Here is a 14,246-nt window from a genome sequence, read left to right on the forward strand (position 1 = left end):
CTGTGAATTCCTTAACACTTAGGTTATTGTGTGTGTGTGTGTTTAAATATTTTATTTATTTACTTGACAGAGAGAGAGAGCACATGTGTGCACACAAGCACAGGGAGTGGTAGTCAGAGGGAGAGGGAGAAGCAGACTCTGCATTGAGCAGGGAGCCTCGATGCAGGTCTCAATCCCAGGACCCTGGGATCATGACCTAGGCCGAAGGCAGATGCTTAACCAACGAGGCCACCCAGGTACCCCTAACTTTTAGATTATCTTATGTAGTGGCTGCTTAAATGTATTGAAACAGACTGGTCCAGGGGCCCTGCCAGGCACTGCAGAAATGTACGCTTCCAGGGCTTTGCTAAACTTGAGGCCTGGGTCTTGGGTACTTCTGGTGCAACAAAAGGACTTGGGCAAGGGTGGGTTCCTTCCTGTAATCCACCCACAGCCTCTTGGGCTTGGGGGAGGCACTGAAATCCTTTTCCTCCTCCAGACACCCCAACCTGGGAAGCAGGGCCGGCAAAGTGGGCAAAGGTGAACAGATGATGAAGAGGTGACTCTTTCTGAAGGCGTGGATGCGGACTCTTTCTCCCTCCCTCTGCCCAAACTAAATGCCAATCAGTAGCAGCAGCTCCACTCTGCTCTGGGAAGTGATTAAGGGTGTCTCCACAGAGGCAGATGCACTTTAGTAGGAGAGGAGGGGTGAAGAGGAACATAGCACAAAGGTAAATCAGAATAGGGGAGGGAGACTTTATGGAATTCTTCCTAACACATGTGTAAAGACGTTTTGAAGGACATAAGTAGGTGGAAATGTGTGGTAAAAATATAGTATCCCAGTTTCCCATGTGGAGTCCTGAGGGGTTTGCAAGCAAATGGCCCATGACCTCACTTGAGCATTTTATCTAGATTTTCCCTGTGTTAGTCTGAGCTAACTGGGCCTCTAGCGATGAGGTAGGTCAAATGGCTTATTTCACAAAGACACCGAGACTAGAGGAGGTGGTGTCACATGTCATACACATGGTACGTGGATGCTGAATGACAGACACTCCAGGAGGCCGAGTCCCCAACCCTCTGGCCCTTTCTATCAAACCCCTTCTGCCTTCCAGCCAGAGTCCAGGATGACCCAGGTGGACCCCAGAACGTCCCCCCAAAGCGCCGGCTTTCAGGAATGTCAGATTCTCCAGTCTACTTTGCAATTACATTTACCTGGGGAAGGATATCTGGCTGAGAGCAACATACAACCATAATAATGCCTCTCTGGTCTGGTTTTCATGACTCAAGCACAACCAATTTTTAAGAGCTGCTAAGCATCAGTGTTACATAAAAGTCTGAGAATGCCCTGTCTCTGTGTTCAGGCTGAATGTGCAAGAGCCAGGCCTCCTGGTAAGCTGATCATTTGCATTTCTGGCTTCAAAAAGTCTCTTTGGAGACTCTGGAGCTACCTGATGGAGCCTGGATGCTGCTTCAGAAATGGGAAACACTGTAATTTTGTATTTTCTCAAGAGGTTTGCATGTTAAAATAGAAGAGGAAAGACCTACGTGGGGGCCATGCCGTGTCCGGTTCACTCAAAAGTCTCAGGCGCTAAAACGAGATGCAGTGCCTATTACATATAAAGCTCTAAGAATGGGCGTAGGGAGGGCAGTGACATTAGTAGAGTGTCCTCGATGTGCCTGCTGCTGGGCATTTCCTCATTTAATTCTCAGAATGACTGTATATCATAAGTAGCATTGTACCCATCTCATAGATGAGGAAGCCAGAGCAGAGAGAAATCTCGCTGGGGCCAGAGTCAGGGGCAAACTGCATTTCTGTGCAACAGCAAAGCACGTGTCCTGTTTGCTGTGCTTCCTTTCTTCTTTTTTCTTTCTTTTCTTTCTCCCTCCTTCTCTGCCTTCCTTCTTTCACAAATTTACTTTTATACCTAAAGTTTTTAAGATTTGGTAAATCTTTCATTTCCAAAAATGTTGAAACATTTTATACACTTATTTCTTGTAACATTTTTTTTTAATGATACCAAATGTCATTTTTCTTCATCTGCACAATCTTCAGGAACATTCTGAGAGGCAGAACAGACCAGACCCAAAGGGGTGACAATGCCATCTGTCTCATATAACAAAGTGCCCTGCCTTTCAGTTAACAGAGTGCCACAGAGGAGCAGTTTTTGATCTACAAGTATAAATGAGTGACAGATTGAGACTAAAATCTGGTGAGATCAAAGTCAGGGTTGAAAAAAATCAATCTAAACACTCACAACGTCAGGAGAGCTCAGAGAGCCCAGATGCTTCTGGATAGACAGCAGCTCACGGGCCTCTCCGGAAATGGGAGGCACATCGTAAAGCAGGCCCTGGCACTTCAGCATCCACACCAACACTATACTAGAAATAGGAGTAGTAGCCTATCTTTAAAAACATATATATAGAATTATGGAGATTCCAATTCTAGGCAGGTGATCAAATCCAACATCCAGGTCAGGAAATGCTTCTCTTTCATGTAATGCACATCCGTCATGTTTAAGACTCTTGAGTTGTTCTCACACTGGCAGAGATGAAGGACGACCAGCTACGATCTGTAGCCATATACTCCTTCCAAGAACATGATGCCATCAAGTAAAAACTTTACCCGTCTTAGGGTGAAGTGGAACCACCTCAATTCTTGTTCCCTGAATGTCACTTGAAATTGTAATTTCATTTGAACAACAAAAGTACCAACAGTTCCCAACTCAACACAGCTCATAGTTGGCTGAACATCTAGAAACATGCATATGTTTACAATACCTCATGTAAAATGATGCAAAGAACTATACAAATCTCAATGGTTGCTTTGTTGCTATCATTATTACAAAAGTGGTTCATTGCTCACTGAGATATATTTTTGTGAGCTGTATGATATATCTTGGTGAACGAGGAGTTAGCTGATGTGGGGTGCCACACTTTGACAATGCTCGTTTTTCACATGGTGGGCAGTAAGGCAGATGTGTGGGTCTCAGGGAGATGGGCTAAGACACAGTATTGCTGTAGCAACCAGTGAGGGAGGACGAGGTAGCCATGGTAGGAAGTAATTATGTGGACTGTACCAACACACTGGGTAATGGGCAGAAAGAAAACAATTTCTTAGGCATGGCTAGTTGGCCATTCTCAGGAATATCAGGAACCAGGTAAAGACTAATTCTAGGTCCAACCCCTAAACAGGGGTGAAAAGCTTTATTTTTGATTAGGGATGATCTGGATTGACTGGGCCTTGGATGGGGGATAGGTGACCCTTGCTGAGCTTGTGGGTAACTGACTAGGATAATTGCTACCCTTAACTGGAAGCTAGTAACAGGCAGGGAACAGACAGAGGATTTGGGAGTGCTGGCAATGCTGTGTTTCTAAACCTGGATGCTAACTGCATGGGTACCTTTGCATTGTGAAATTTCACAGAACTGTGCGTGTGTACGTTCTATCTCAGGAAGAAAGGGAGGGATGAGGGGAGGGAAGATGAGAGGAAGGGAAGGAGGAAAGCAGAAAAGACAGACTGGTCATCTTAAGGGACTGAATTGTGGCTGCTAAAAATAGAGTGAACTTTTTCAATTTTATGTACTATAAGATTTACTGAGGGGGAAAAGCAGAGCAACAACAAAAAGGAACTTCTTGCTGATTATTTCCCTAAGGGAAATGGTAATTACACATTGCAAATTATCTTTAACTTTCTCTGGGATATAAATACCTTGGAGATATTTCTTTTTTTTTTTTTTTTTTCCTTGGAGATATTTCTGAGTGGAAAATAATTCTGGGGAAAGGAAGTCTCAGAGATACGTGTGTGTGTGTGTGTGTATGGTATATGGTATCAGATATACATATGTATATATATATGGTAACATTCCAGCACCTCCAAAACAGGTTAAGTTACTATGAACGCTTAGAAGAAAACTGTGTAAGATATAAAATTTTGTCCTCAGTGCAGCAAAAGTCATTTGAGAAAAGTGAATACACTGAAGGGTTTTTACATGAGAAGCTCAACTAACTAGTGAATATCCAGGAATATTCCCTTGAGTGGCTGAGACTGTAGACAAAGTTCTACGGGGTGAATGTGGAGGTAGCACTCGTAAATAACACGGGAGGGGGTGGGGGGACAAAAGCAAAGCAAAAGCCAGCAATCCACAGCACTTGCTTCTAGAAGGCTCATTTCATTTGCCTTTTGTTGCCTGGAAACAGTAGGGTTTGGTGAAAACATCAGCGCTGGAGAGAAGCTGCAGAGCACATGCTGGAATGGGTCCCACGCTCAATACTATGGAGACCACAACTGGATTCTATAGCTGTCTGGCCCCATTCCCACCACTGCATCTTTTCCAAGGATCTCTAGGTTCCGACATTAGCTTTCTGTGAATGGGTTGACTCTGTGGGCACTAAACTCGAAAGTCTAGAAAAAGTTAAAAAGAATAAATCCCAAATCTTCTGGGAGGAAGATAGGAGACTGATGAGAAAATGCAGTTTGTTGGGGTCTAGGGAAGATGGGAGAGAAAAAGAACCCTGAGTCCACTTCCTCCCACCAAGGCTACAACTACACCCAGAGCAGCTCACTATAAAAACCACCTGAAAACCAACAGAGCAGCTCTTCCACAGCTAAAGATGAAAGGCAAAGCCACATGGAGTAGGGTAGCAGGGGCAGAGACATGGTAGGGAACCAAAGCCCCTAGTGTGGACCTACAGGTAGGAGCAATGTCACAGGTATAGAAGTCCTCTTTGAGGATTAAGGCCTGCTTCAGGTACCCCTCCTCCAAACACCCTGGTAAGATGAACCCCCTATAACGTCTGGTTTTGAAAATCAGTTGGGACTTAAATCTGGGAGAGTCCAAGGGCAATAGGAAATGGAGATTCTGCTCCTAAAGGGTCAGTGTGCAGTATCATTGGATTTCAGACCCAGAACAGAGGAAGCAGTTTGGAAAGCACCTGGGTTATACTGGAATGAGATTTACTGACTAATTTTAGAATGTGTGCTGGAGGAGCAGGGACCTGTAGAAGCTTTCTCTGATAATGGAAGTGCTGGCAGGTGCTATTTTTCTTGCCCTCCTTCAGCCTAGCTGGCCCTAGACGGGGAGCAGCCATCTGCTGTATCAGCAGCAGTTCTGATACTGTCCATCTACTTTGCCAGCGCTGCTTGCCCAGCCCAGCGTTCCCCCTGCAGACCTACACAGCCAATCCACTCACTCTGGCAGGTATCCCTCTCCAAAGTGGCTCATACCCTGCCAACACCTGGTGGGCAGTCCCAGCTGCGACTTCCAAGTGACTCCTGCTCCAGGGCAGGGGGCAGCTCTCCCACGAGCATGTCTGCAGCTTTTGCGGGGCGGGCGGGGGGGGGTGGGGGTGGGAAGGCCTCTTGGCCAGCTGTGCTTGGGTCAGTGCGTCCAGAGCAGTTGAGGCCTAGTCACAACAGGAGGGTGCTCATGATCTGGATACAGAATAGTAAAAATCATCCAAATTGAGCAGAAAAAAAAGAAAAGAAAAGGAATGAAACAAACAAACAAAAAAAAAAGAAAAGAAAAGAAATGAAAAGAAATGAAACAGATGAGGAAAAGTTAAGAAACCACCAACAGGGCAATGAAGAAATCAAAGAGAAAGTTTAAAAATACTGAAAACAAATGCAAATGGAAACAAATTTGCATTTGTTCAAAATCTTTGGGATACAGCAAAAGCAGTTCCAACACGCAAGTTTATAGCAATATGAGACTATTTCAAGAAATAAGAAAAATTTCAAATAATATAATCTTATGTCTATTAGAAACTAGATAAAGAAGAACAAAGAAAGCCCAAAGTTAGTGGAAGGAAAGAAATAAAGATCAGAGAGGAAATAAAGACTTGGAAAAATAGAAAATATCAATGAACTAAGAGCTAGTTCTTTGAAAAGATAAACAAAATCGATAAACCTTTAGCCAGATGCATCAAGAAGAAAGAGAGGAATAAAATCAGAAATGAAAGAGAAATTACAACCAATCCCACAGAAACACAAAGAATCATAAGAAACTACTATGAAAAATTATGTACCCACAAGATGGGCAATCTAAAAGAAAAATTCCTTGAAACATAACATTTTCCAAAACGGAGTCAGGAAGAAATAGAAAATCTGAACAGATTGACTACTAGTAATGAAACTGGATTGGTTAAAAAACAAACAAACAAATAAACAAAACTACCATCAAACAAAAGGTCAGGACAGGATGGCGTCACAAGTAAATTCTATGAAACATTTAAGTAAGAGTTAATACCTATACCTATACCTATCCTTCCCAAACTATGACAAAAATTTGAAGAGGAAGGAATGCTTCCAAATTCATTTCATGAGATCTGTATTACCTTGATACCCAAACCAGAGGAAGATACTATAAAAAAAGAAAATTATAAGCCAATATCCCTGCTAAACATAGATGTGAAAATCCTTAACAAAATATTAGCAAACCCAGAAAAAGACAAATATCATATGATTTCACATGTATGTGGAATCTAAAAAGCACAACAAATGACAATGAAATAGAAAGAGACTCCTAAACACAGAGAATGAACTGGTGGTTGCCAGAGGAGAGTGTGAAGGGATGGGCAGAATTGGTAAAGGGCATTAGGAGGTTTAAAATTCCAATTATAAAATAAGGAAGTGCCAGAAATGTAAAGTACAGTATAAGGAATATAGTCAATAATACTGCAATAACATTGTATGGTGACAGATGGTAACTACAGTTATTGTGGTGAGCACTGTATAATGTGCAGAATTGCTGAATCACTATGTGGTACACCTGAAACTAATATAACATTGCATGTCAACTATACTTCAAAAATAAATGCTAAAAAAATATATTACCAAACCAAATTTAGCACTCTTTAAAAGGATCATTCACCACAATCAAGTGGGATTTATTCCAGGGATGCAAAGAAGTGTCAATATTTGCAAAACAATCAATATGATGCATCACCTTAACAAAATTGCAGGGTAAAAATCATATCATCTCAATAAATGCAGAAAAATATTTGACAAAATTCAATATTCATTCACAATAAAAAACTCTCAACAAAGTGGGCTCAGAGGAAATACACCTCAACATAACAAAAGCCATATATGACAAATCCACAGCTAAAATTATACTAAATGGTAAAAAGCTGAACTCTTTTCATCTAAGATCAGGAACAGAATGTCCACTCTCACCACTTTTATTCAAAGGAGTACTAGAAGTCCTAGCCACAGCAATCAGACAAGAGAAAGAAATAAAAGGCATCCAAATTGGTAAGGAAGAAGTAAAACTCACTATTTGCAGATGACATGATGCTATTTATAGAAAACCTGAAAGACTCCACCAAAAAACTATTAGAACTGATAAATGAATTCTTTATTTTTTTTATTTTTTTAATTTTTATTTATTTATGATAGTCACAGAGAGAGAGAGAGAGAGAGAGAGAGAGAGAGAGAGGCAGAGACATAGGCAGAGGCAGAGGGAGAAGCAGGCTCCATGCACCGGGAGCCCGACGTGGGATTCGATCTTGGGTCTCCAGGATCGTGCCCTGGGCCAAAGGCAGGTGCTAAACCGCTGCGCCACCCAGGGATCCCTAGGGTTTATTTATTTATTTTTTTAAATTTTTATTTATTTATGAATTCTTTAAAGTTACAGAATACAGAATTAATATACAGAAATCTGTTGCATTTCTATATACTAATAATGAACTAGCAGAAAGAGAAATTAAGAAAACAATCCTATTTATAATTGCATCAAATGAATAAAATATCTAGGAATAAATTTAACCAAAGAACTGAGAAACCTATATCTTAAAAACTGTAAGACATTGATAAAAGTGACTGAAGATGAAAATAAAAGGAAATGAAAATCATGCTCATAGATTGGAAGGATTGATATTGTTAAAATGCTCATACCTGCCAAAACAATCTACAGATACAATGCAGTCCCTATGAACATACCAATAGTATTTTTCACGGAGCTAGGACACATAATCCTAAAATTTGTATGGAACCACACACGAGACCCTGAAGAGCCAGAGTAATCTTAAGAAGGAAGAGCAAATCTGGAGATATGACAATCCCAAGTTTCAAGATATACTACAAAGCTGTAGCAATCAAAACAGTATGGTACTGCCACAAAAATAGACATAGATCAATGGAACTGAATAAAGAGCCCAGAAATAAACCCACACATTATGCTTAATTATTTTACAACAAAGGAGGTGAGACTATACAATGATGAAAAAAAATTAAATAAATCGTGTTGAGAAAACTGGACAGCCTTATGCAAAAGAATGAAACTGGGGGCACCTGGGTGGCTCAGTGGCTGAGTGTCTGCCTTTGGCTCAGGTCGTGATCCCAGGGTCCTGGGATCGAGTCCCGCATTGGGCTCCCCACACCCTGCTTCTCCCTCTGCCTATGTCTGTCTCTCCCTCCCTCTCTGTGTCTCTCATGAATAAATAAATAAAATCTTAAAAAAAAAAAAAAAAGAAACTGGATCGCTTGCTTACACCACACATAACAATAAACTCAAAGTGGATTAAAGATCTAAATAAAAGACTCAAAACCATAAAACTCCTAAAAGAAAATAGGCAGTAAATTCTTCAACATCAGACTCAGCAATATTTTTTTTGGATCTGTCTCCTTTGGCAAGGGCAACAAAAGCAAAAATAAACTACTGGGACTACATCAAACTAAAAAGTTTTTGCACAGTGAAGGAAACCATCAACAAAATGAAAAGGTAACCTGCTGAATGGGAGAAGGTATTTGCAAATAATGTATATGATAAAGGGATAACATCCAAAGTATATAAAGAACTCATACAACTCGACAACAAAAAAACAAAGTAAAAACAAGCAATCCAATTAAAAAATGGGCAGAGGGGGTACCTGGGTAGCTTAGTGGGTTAAGGGTTTGCCTCTGGTTTGAGTCATGATCTCAGGGTCCTGAGATGGAGACTGCTTTTCCCTTTCTCTCTGCCTCTCTCCCTGATTTGTATTTTCTTACTCACTTTCTCTCTCTCAAATAAAAAAATAAAATAAAATAAAAAATGGACAGAGGATATATGAATAGGCATTTTTCTCAAAAAGATATGAAAACATACAGACAGCTGACAGATACATGAAAAGATGCTCAACATCACTCATCATCAGGGAAATGCATATCAAAACCCAATGAGACGATCCCCTCATACCAGTCAGAATGGCTAGTATCAAAGGAACAAGAAGTAAACATTGGTAAGGATGCAGAGAAAAGGGAATGCTCATGCACTGTTGGTGGGAATGTAAATTGGTGCAGCCACTATAAAAAACAGTGGGGGGAAAAAAACAGTGGGGGATGCCTGGGTGGCTTGGTGGTTGAGCGTCTGCCTTTGGCTTAGGGTGTGATCCTGGTCTGGGGATCGAGTCTCACATTGGATTCCCTGTGAGGAGCCTGCTTCTCCCTCTGCCTGTGTCTCTGCCTCTCTCTCTGTGTCTCATGAATAAATAAAATCTTTAAAAAAAATCAAAACAGTGGGGAGGTCCCTCAAAGAATTAAGAATAGAAATACCATATGATCCAATAATTCCACTTCTGGGTATGTACCCAAAGAAAATAAAAACACTAATCTGCAAATACGTATGCACTCCTATGCTTATTGCAGTATTATTTACAATAACCAAGATATGGAAGCAACCTACATGTCCAATGGGTAAAGAAGATGTCACACACACACACACATTACTCAGCCATAAAAAGAATGAAATCTTGCTGTTTGTGACATATAAGAACCTAGTATGCTAAGTGAAATAAGTCAGACAAAGACATGTACCATATAATTTCACTTACACGTGGAATAAAAAAACAAATGTATGAACAAACAAACAAGAAACCGAAACAGACTCATAAATATAGAGAATAAGCTGGTGGTTGCCACTGGGGAAGGGGTGGGGTGATGGGCAAAATAGGCAAAGAGGATCAAGAGGTGCAACTTTCTGGGGCACCTGGGTGGCTCAGCCAGTTAAGCATCTGTCTTCAGTTCAGGTCATGATCTCAGGGTCCTCAGGGATTGAGCCCTGAGTCGGGCTCCCTGCTCAGGGGGAGTTTGCTTCTCCCTCTCCCTCTGCCCCTCCCCTCACTTGTGCTTGCACTCTCTCTCAAATAAATAAAATCTTAAAAAAAAAAAAGAGGTAAAAACTTCCAGTTATAAAATAAATACATCACAGGGATGAAAAGTACAGCATAGGGAATATAGTCAATAATATTACAATGACTGTATGGTGACAGATGGTAACACACTTAAATGGTGAGCATTTAGTAATACATATAAAATAAATGTTGAATCATGCATCTGAAACTAACATAATATTATATGACAACTATAATATTTAAAAGATATTTAAATTAAATATTAAAATTAAATATTTAACTTAAATATTTAAAAGAAAATGCAGTCTGTTCACAGCTACAGGAACTAGATGTCTTGGGCACACCATGACCTAAATATCCTCATTCCTGGGACTTCTCTGAGACTCTTTTTTGATATGTCTTTATAGTCACAGCTGTAAAATTAGACTCAGTTTTGGGAGGGGGGGGTGTAACAGTGTACAGATCATAGAGGACGAAAGAAAAATTAATTTCTCACTGGAGTTCAGCATGTACAGGAAAAGTGCCCTGGGAGAACCAAGGTTATTTTGAAGATTTGGTGAAACACAGTATAGAGCATATGTACACGCAAGTGGGTTCTTGTGAAATCTCAACAAATGCAGCCTACACTTCCTTCCTCGCACATGGGTTTAGGGTTCATTCCTTGGATTGGGTAGATGTCTACATTCATTCAATTCTAATATCTCTGTTCCCCTCCCCCTCCAAAATAATAATATCTCTGTTCCCATCTCAGACTATCTGGTAAACCTCCAGTAGTCCAGCCCCACACACGGACAGCATAGCCTGAGGTTGCATACACAGGATGATTTGCACACAAACTATCTAGGCCCCTTCTCTGCATAGCTTTTTCCTTTCTGATGCCCCATATTTTAGAATGCTGCTGTCTCAGCTGCCACTGATGGCTGCCTCCCTCATGAGGCTCCATGGGATTCCATGCTCAGTTGCCACTCCAGCTCTCTACACTCTGACATAGGAACTGTTCCCAATGCTGACCATGGGGGTCTCCTCATGAGTTTCCCTCCTCTTGGATATTAGTCGTCTAGAGATAAGCTCCAGACAGCTAAATTTAAAAGCCAAAATTAGACATTATTAGAATCTAAATAAATAGGTTTATACTCTTGAGGGAAAGAAAGCCATGTAAGGCACAAAACAGAAAAAGCATTTAAAAAAGGATTGAGAAAACGGATTACATAAAATTGTTTCTGTATAACAAAATTAAAGGATCTATATATATATACCAAACTACTAATATCTGGAATATATTCTTATAATACATATGAAATAACAAGTCAAGGAAAAATTGGCCGAGGAATGAATCAGTAATGCAGTGAAGTGGAAACAGGGTCAGAAACATTTGAAACATTTGAGTCTCATCAAAAAATAAAATGGGATCCCTGGGTGGCACAGCGGTTTGGCGCCTGCCTTTGGCCCAGGGCGCGATCCTGGGGACCCGGGATCGAATCCCACGTCGGGCTCCTGGTGCATGGAGCCTGCTTCTCCCTCTGCCTGTGTCTCTGCCTCTCTCTCTCTCTCTGTGACTATCATAAATAAATAAATAAATAACTATAAAAAAAAATAAAATAAAATAGTAATAAAATAAAATAAAATAAAATAGTAAACTATTTTCACTCATCAAATTGGTAAAAGTTAAAAAGATTTTTAATTCACAGTTAATGAAGATTTGGGAAATGGGCATTTCTGGTTTTTTTAGAGGAGAGAGAGAATGAGAGAGGGGTAGGGGAGAGGGAGAGACAGAATATTAAGCAGCTTCCACATCTAGCCGGGAGCCCAATGCTGGGCTCGATCTCACAACTCTGAGGTCATAACCTGAGCTGAAATCAAGAATCAGATGCTTAACTGGTTGAGCCACCCAGGCACCCCAAAATGGGTATTCTTACTTTGGCTGATGGGAATATAAACTGGCATTGGCTTTTAGGAAGGCAACAAGAAACATATTTTTAAAAAATAAAAATATGATTTGACTAAGTAATTTCACATGTAGGTATCTATTCTAAACATTTTTAAAAAAAATTTATTTATGATAGTCACAGAGAGAGAGAGAGAGAGGCAGAGACACAGGCAGAGGGAGAAGCAGGCTCCATGCACTGGGAGCCCGACGTGGAACTCGATCCCGGGCCTCCAGGATCGCGCCCTGGGCCAAAGGCAGGCGCCAAACCGCTGCACCACCCAGGGATCCCCTGTAGGTATCTATTCTAGAGAAAATAGTCATGCGTTTCCCCAAAGACACCCACAGGAATGTTTGCCACACCATTATTGTTCAGAATGGGGAACTGGAAATATCCTAGTTTCTATCAATTAAGCTAAGCAAACTTGTTCTGGTTTTGAAAAATGTTTATGAAAAATAATCTATAGTGCTTGCTTTGGCTGCATATATACCAAAATTGGAACGAGAGAGGATTAGCATGGTACCTGTGCAAGGATAACATGCAAATTCATGAAGCAGTCCATAATTAAAAACAAACAAAAAACCCTAATCTAAACTCAGTTTTCTAATCTGTAGGCATTCCTGTGAAGCTCATGGGAAGACGCTGATGTTTTAGGTTTCTATGGGTCTGCTTTACGCAATTTGTTCTAAATACTTGATGTTTCTCAGTAATTACATAAATGTCGGTCCTATACTTGTCTCCATTTTCACTGACTTTGAGATAGTCTAGAAGGGACAGAGAATAACAAATGGATAGAGTCAAAATCCAAAAAAGACCTCAACAGGCCACAAACAGGAAACCAAATTTAAGTGAGATGACATTTTAACTTAATTCTTCATTTTGTTTTTCTTTTTTCTTTTATTTATTCATGAGAGACAGAGACAGAGAGAGAGAGAGAGAGAGAGAGAGAAAGAGAGGCAGAGACATAGGCAGAGGGAGAAGCAGGCTCCATGCAGGGAGCCCGATGTGGGACTCGATCCTGGGACTCCAGGATCATACCCCGAGCCAAAGGCAGACGCTTAACTGCTGAGCCACCCAGGTGTCCCTCTTCATTTTCTTTTTTGTGTTTTCCAATTTTTCTATAATGACTATGTATTACTTTTATAATTGAGAAAAACAATGTTATTAAAAATATTAATTACATCACTTACAGACAAAATAGGCCAATGTCAATTTCAAGGTAATGAATATGAGCCCTTATGTTTTTAGGCTAAACAGATCTGAAAAAATTGGTTTTGTGTTTTTTCCCCAAAAAATATCGAAGAAGACTAAAGACTTGGCTGTAGATGAGGGAGGGAAGATGCAATTAAGAACTTGCTAGAGACCTTAATTTTTTTTCCTTATGTGACAGATCTAAGGCAGCTACAGATTCTCTAAAATCTTCCAGTTGAGAGGCGGAATCTAATTCTCCTCTTATTGAATCTGGGCTGGCCTTAATAACTTGCTTGAATGTGGAGGAAGTGACACTTGGGACTTGCAGGGTACGTCATAAGAAGCTTTGAACTTCTACTAAGTACTCTTGGAACACTCTCTCTGAGGCTCCTGAGGTGTGTCGAAGCCCAGGCCAGCCAAGTGCAGAGAGGTCTTCTGGAGAGAAACTGGCCAGCCCACAACTATTCCAGCCTCTAGACAATGGAGGCTTCAGACATGGTGGAACAGAAAGGGGACAGGCCTAAACTCTAGACATGTGAACAAAATGAACACTGTTGCACTGTAATCCACTAAGTTTTGGGGTAGTTACATAGCTATACAGAACTCAGAACATCCTACTTTATTTACTTCTTTTACAACTGTTGCAAAGGGGAGAATGGAAACCAACAACCTTTTGTTCCTCAAGGAAATCACTTTGGGGGTTGGGTTCCTTGGAACTTATCTCCTCTTTTGATCCTATTCCTACTGTTGTTTTTTAAAAAAGATTTTATTTGAGAGAGAGTGAGTAAGAGTGAGAGAGATCACAGAGGGAGAGGGACAGGGAGAAGTAGGCTCCCCAGGAGCTGGAAGCCCAACGTGGGGCTTGATCCCAGAACCCCAGGATCATGACCTGAGACAAAGGCAGGTCTGAGCCACCTCAGGCCTTAACTGACTGAGCCACCCAGGCTTTCAGTTTCCTCATCTTTCAAACGAACCTGTTAGATTATACCAGTGGTTTTGAAATGATCAGCTATGGGACCTGCTCTTCCAACTAAAGTTTTCTGC

The 14,246-nt window shown here is 40.8% G+C and overlaps 1 protein-coding gene and 1 non-coding gene across 6 annotated transcripts in view; one reads left to right on the forward strand and one right to left on the reverse strand.

Annotated features, from left to right (window-relative positions):
• Positions 1-14,246, reverse strand: part of SPECC1 (sperm antigen with calponin homology and coiled-coil domains 1) — a 228,084-nt gene that overhangs the window by 21,873 nt on the left and 191,965 nt on the right. The window lies entirely within an intron of this gene.
• LOC119872040 lies at positions 12,477-12,579 on the forward strand. The gene has a single exon (XR_005360248.1). It is a non-coding gene; the product is annotated as a U6 spliceosomal RNA (small nuclear RNA).

The sequence above is a fragment of the Canis lupus genome, chromosome 5, assembly GCF_011100685.1.
Source record: "Canis lupus familiaris isolate Mischka breed German Shepherd chromosome 5, alternate assembly UU_Cfam_GSD_1.0, whole genome shotgun sequence".
NCBI classification, from domain to species: domain Eukaryota; kingdom Metazoa; phylum Chordata; class Mammalia; order Carnivora; family Canidae; genus Canis; species Canis lupus.